At 48.4% G+C, this 6000-nt stretch overlaps 1 long non-coding RNA gene across 1 annotated transcript in view; it reads left to right on the forward strand.

The window, feature by feature from the left end:
* LOC123286604 (uncharacterized) overlaps positions 1-4419 on the forward strand; it is a 57552-nt gene extending 53133 nt beyond the window's left edge. The window contains exon 4 of the long non-coding RNA XR_011504274.1: positions 3854-4419. This is a non-coding gene — a long non-coding RNA (uncharacterized lncRNA). The remainder of the gene's footprint in view (positions 1-3853) is intronic.
* The last annotated feature ends 1581 nt before the right edge of the window (positions 4420-6000 follow it).

The following is a 6000-nucleotide window of genomic DNA, read 5'->3' on the forward strand; positions in this document are numbered from 1 at the left end:
GGAGTAGGAGATAAAATCAGAGAGGTTTATAGGAAATACCCACAACAAGCAAAGCTATGGAGACAGCAGGTTGCCTAGGGCTGGGAGCGAGGGAAAGACTGGGGAGTGATGGCTAGGGGTGAAGGGTGTCTTTTTGAAATGATGGAAGAGTCCTAAAATTCACTGAGATTATGGCTGCACAACTCTGTGAATAAGCTGAAAGCGACGCATTTGTACACTTCAAGTGGGTCAACTGTATTGTATGTACATTATATCTGAAGAAGCTATTTTAAAAATCAGAGCAGGGCCTGGGTCATGCAGGCCCTGGTGGGCCGTGGTGAGGATTTGTGCTTTTACTCTGAGATCAGGGCCACTCGAAGATTTTAAGCAGAAGAGTGAAATGATTGGATTTGTATTTGAAAAGCACCCTCTGCCGCTGTGTTGAGAAGAGGCTGCGGGGGGGCAGGGAGATGGAGGGGAAGGAGTTTCTTGCGATAACCCAGGTGAGAGGGGCTGGCGGCTCCTGGCAGGTGTGGGAAGCAGGAGAGGAGGTGACTAAGTTTAGACATCTTTGGATGGTGGAGCTGACGAGAGGTGCCTAGAGGATCACAGGGTGTGGATGTGTGAAAGAGAGGAGGCAAAGTTCTTGAGTCCTAACTGGTGGAGTAGAGTCGCCGTTTACTAGGATGAAGACAACTGTGGGAGCAGCACATTTTGGGGAGGAATCAGGAGTTCATGTTTGACTAGGTGAATTTGAGAGTCTATCAGAAGTGCCGCATAGGCAGCTGGGAGTTGTGTCTAGAGTTCAGCACAAGGGCAGGCTGGGCTGGAGAGGAAATCTGAGTGTTATCAGCATATTCATGGAATTTAGTCTTGAGACTGGATGAAACCTAGGGAGGACTAAAGAGACCAGTCCTAGCCAAGTGTCTGAAGCTTTGAGCCTTAGTTTCTCAAACTGTGGAAGATCTACCTTGCATAGTTGTCGTGAGTGTTGACAGATGCACAGCGGACGAAGTGCTCAGGGGATAGTAACTCTCTCCCACTGCCTTTTCTTTTTTGAGGAAGATTAGCCCTGAGCTAACATCTGCCACCAATCCTCCTCTTTTTGCTGAGGAAGACTAGCCCTGAGCCAACATCTGTGCCCTTCTTCCTCCACTTTATATGTGGGACACCTGCCACAGCATGGCTTGATGAGTGGTGGTTAGGTCCGCACCTGGGATCCGAAATGATGAACCCTGGGCCGCCCAAGCAGAACCTGCAAACTTAACCACTGCGTCACTGGGCTGGCCCTCCCACTGCCTTTTTAATCTCAGCGTTCCTCAGGCAGATTTATTGTCTGCTCAGGGTCTTCAGCCTTATTTAACCACTTTATCCAGTTCAGTAATGAGGACTGACTGCGAATCAGCCACTCTGCTGGGAACATCAGCTACCTAAAGATCCTGGCTCACACTTTCTACCCTCCAAGGATGTACCTTCCAAAGGAGAGAACAGAAAACTCCATAAACCTAATGATAATGGATAGCAAACTATAGTGCAACAGTGGGCTGGGGATGGGCAGACATTAAGTCAGACTGGAGACATTTGTGAGGACCTCATTAAGGAAGGAGAACATGAGCTGCAGCTTGAAAGTCAAAAAGGAATATGTTGGGGAAAGATACAGGTGGAAGGGAGGGCTCCCCAGGCAGACGTGACAAGAGCAGGACCATAAGCCATAGGAATTCTTTGCAGCTGAGGCATGGATTCGTGGTGACGGGGTAGAGGGGCTCAGACTGGTTTAGGTCAGACTGGAGGAGTTGGCAGAGGGCACTCCATTCAGGAAACCCGTGCCCATGGGCACACCTTGAGTCATGTGGCTACCCAGAACTGCTCCCCTCTGAATACATGCCTGGGGTCTTTTGGCTCCTCTCACTTTTAAACCCATCACATCAGCTCATCAGCTTCATTGAGACTGCCATTTTCTACCCATCTAACCATGACCTTCTAACCACCTCTTGCTTCCTTCCTGTGGTTCCGTCAGTGTAGCCCATCTCTCGCTAGCATCCTCAACTGATTTACCTCTTTGGCTTTCTATTCCATCACCTTATAAACTCCCAATCCTGTTAGTTCAACAACTTCTTTCTCTTCTATTTCAGGGCGTCGGGATAGCTGGATAACGATTCCTTGACTGCATGTTGCAGTGGCTTTGACTTTGTTGTCACCGATCTCAGTTGGGCCCTAAGAGTATTGGTCCCTCCTGTCATGCATCCTTAGCCAGATAAATTTCCCACCTTCCACTGTGGCCATGCCAAAACTTTGCTCCTCTTTTTACTTGTTCTCAGCACAGAAAATGGAAGGCTGTTTGCCTTCCCTGCAGGCAAACTTATCTGCTTCTTATTAGTGATCTATTGCTGAATTCAAAACTCAGTGGCTTAAAATGACAAACATTTATTGTCTTACAGTTTGTGGACTCTGGCTGTTAATTGGGTGCCTCTCCTTCGAGGTCTCTCCTTAAGATTGCTGTCTCAAGGCTTGAGTTGTCTGCGGTCGTCTCAAGGCTTGACTGGGGCTGAAGGGTCCTCTTCTAAGGTCACTCATGTGGGCCTTTACATAGCGTTGCCTAAGCAACATGGCAGCTGATTTCCCTCAGTGGGAGTGATCCAAGGGAGAGAAGACAAGAATGCCCAAGATAGAGGCCACAGTGCTCCTACAACCTAATATCAGAAGTGGCATACCATCACTTCTACAGCATTCTCTTTGTTAGAAGTGAGTCAGTAAGGCCAGCCCCCACTTAAGGGGAGGAGATCACACGAGGGCATGAATACCAGAAGGCAGAGATCACTGGGGACCATCTTAGAAGCTCCCTATCACCACTTCTCCCCTCTTTTCCATATTCCTGTTCTGGGCCTGCGCTAGTTCTTCAACATGTGCAACTCTTCCTGTCCTTTGGATCTAGTTCTATAAAGTATCTACCATTGTTCCATTGGCTCCTTCTCCTCAACCTTAAGGCACATTCAGAAATCTCCCAAGTTAAAAATAAACCTTCCCTCCACCTCGATCTATGACCCCTGATCTCTCCCTCCTTCCCCTGCTACTCTTCTTGAGAATGTAACCTTTATTCCTTGCATTCACTTCCACCTCCACAGCACTGCTCTGCTAAGGTCATCCTAAATGCCAGATCACATGGCTACCTTTTAATCTTTATCTTAGTTGACCTCTGCAGTATTTACTCCCCTCTCTAGTGTCTCTTGCTTTGCTAACTTCACTTTTTCAGCCCCCTCTTTCTTCACTTACCCCTAAATCTGAAATTTGTAAGGCTTTGCCCACATTCCTTGGCTTCACCCCCTCTAAATTCCCACATCCAGGACTCCCAGCACCTCTATGTTCTGACGACTCTATTCTCTGTTCTCTATTGTCGGAGCCGTGAATCTTAGTCTCCCATCTCTGGGGTGAAGGAAATGACACATTTCTTGACTTCATTTAAATCAACTTCAATCTGATGTTGAGCCCCCATTCTACTGAGCTGGCAGGAAATTAATCTCAGCAATTGTTGACTATCTCACCTTCCACCCAGGGTTGTGCCAAGGTCGGCTCCTCTTGGGAGGCCCCCACAGGCAGAGCCATTGGTCTTTGGTTCTGGCTGATAATTGCTGAGATGTTTCCTCGTCTGCCACATGGTCCCTTCATGTCCGGTAGCCTTGCTACTTGGAGCAAAGGAATCTTTGGTAAAATGACTGCTCCTGGACCCAGGGTCCTGCTTCTTAACTACACTGATCAACTGCCCTCTTTGAGGATTTATCACCTCCCCATGGGTTGACACAGAGCAGTCCTTGGGGACCTGCTGCTATTTCCCCTCTTCCCAGTCCCTGGGTCAAATTTCTTCTCTCTCCTGTTGCAGCATTCAAAGCCCCTGCCACAAGAACACCGAGAACAGACAACCAGTGATTGCTTTTTCACCCTGCAAAAACATCTCAGGAAAGGAACTACTACAGGCCTGACCACCTACTTGGAATGCAGTGGAAGGAAAAGTACAGCAAACAAAACTTACATTAAGGGGCCGGTCCCATGGCCGAGTGGTTAAGTTCACATGCTCCACTTCAGTGGCCCGGGGTTTCGCTGGTTCAGATCCTGGGCACCGACATGGCACCGCTCATCAAGCCCTGCTGAGGCGGCGTCCCACACAGCACAACCAGAAGGACGTACAACTAGAATATACAACTATATATACAACTATGTGCTGGGGAGGCTTTGAGGAGAAGAAGAAGAAGAAAAAAAAGAAGACTGGCAACAGATCTTAGCTCAGGTGCCGATTTAAAAAAAAAAAAAAACCCAAAAACTTACAGTAATATTCTTTGGAGTTTGGCAGTGGTTTTGATAAACAACACTTTTTCCCTCCTGAGTTTGTAGGAGACATGGAGATCAAAACGTTTGCTTTATTACTGATAAAGCTGATTTGAGACTATGACTTTGGGTCTGTTCCAAGTGGCTCACTCTACAGACCAACCCACCGCAATCCCAGGGGAGCCACTCAGCACGTGGGGAGACAGATCAAGAGGAGGTGAACCCCCAGGGGCTGGGCTGCGCATGCCCAGTTCTTTCCCCAAGCCAACCAATCAGATAAGCCACTTTCTCTCTCTTTCTCTAGTAGGAGAACCCTCTCGTGAGGCTAATTCCCCCCTAAGAAATATCTATAAAGATAACCCTGCCATGCTGTGAAATCTAGACATCCAGCTAAGGCCTCTCTCCTGGGCTCCAGACCAGTATTTCCCACTGTCTGCTGCACACCTCCACGTGGATGAACTTGAGGCAGCTCACATTCAACCTTGCCAAAACCGAATTCATGACTCTCTCACTGCAACCCTCCCCTAGTATCCTCAGAATTGATTAACGACAAGACAATCTGTCTTCCAACCCAAGGAGAGTGGGAACTGTCCTCTACTCTTCCCCTAATCCAGTTTGGCAGCAGATCCCATCCATCCTTCCTCAGAACCTCTCTAAACATGTCCCCTCTGCCGCTTGGTTTCCTCTCTCCCCATTTCTTGACTATGAGCAGGAACCTCACCATCTCCCTGCTCCGCTTCTCCCATCCACAGGTGTAGGACTCGGTCTGCATTTCTAGCCTCTTATAACTTTTGCTCAAATGCATCCAATCCTTTCGCATGGTCCTACTATGACATCTAATTTTCAGAACCTCCATCCTTTGCACAGGTGGTTTCCTCTGCATTGCTTTCCACCCTCCCACCTCTCGCAACTGTTGGTCTGCCTGGAAAACTCCTAATTGTCCTACAACATTCAACTCCAAGGTTATTCTTCCCTAACACCATCCATGCCCAAGGCAGAAGTAAGGGATCCCTCTGCTGTGCTCCCACAGTACAGCACAACCAAGATGACAGCCAACTTCCCACCAGTCTGAGGAGTCCATCAGTGTAGGGACAACTTTAATTCTTGCTTGTGTCCTGGGTGCCTAACTCGATGCCTGGTGAATGTTAGGGGCTCAATAAACATTTCTGGAATGAATGGCCTCAAGGCTACTGTCTCCCACTGGCCCCATCAACTTAGCCTTGTCAAACCCATCTCATCCTTTCTTCCCTCCTTCCCCATCCCCTTCACCTGGTGACCTTGGTGCAGCTCATTGGCTCAGAGCTCACAGGGAATTTAATGGTGCTTTCCCTCCGGTGTGCTCAGCTGGAGGCAGGCAAAGCAGGCGTCTCAGCAGGCGTCTCGGCAGGCGGTAAGTGGGCCTCGCTGGAGGAGTGGCTGCTTTGTGCAACCTCAGGGCCTCCTGCAAATCAGACTCCATCGCCTTCACTTCCTGTGCTCAGGGAGATTAGACACTGCCTCATCAACGCTGATTTTTTTTTTTCTTAATATTTGAAACTACCAAGTACCAGTTGCCATCCTAGTGGGTGGCTTTCAAAAATCCCCTCTTTTTCTGGTGTTTGACTTCTTGTGAGTTTCAAGAAACCAATCTATTTGGAAAGAACCTGCACTTAGAAGTTCTTTGAATTGCTGTGAAGCCCTGGCAGGAAATGACTTGGGATCTGG

Source organism: Equus asinus, chromosome 6 (genome assembly GCF_041296235.1).
Source record: "Equus asinus isolate D_3611 breed Donkey chromosome 6, EquAss-T2T_v2, whole genome shotgun sequence".
In the NCBI taxonomy this organism is placed as follows: domain Eukaryota; kingdom Metazoa; phylum Chordata; class Mammalia; order Perissodactyla; family Equidae; genus Equus; species Equus asinus.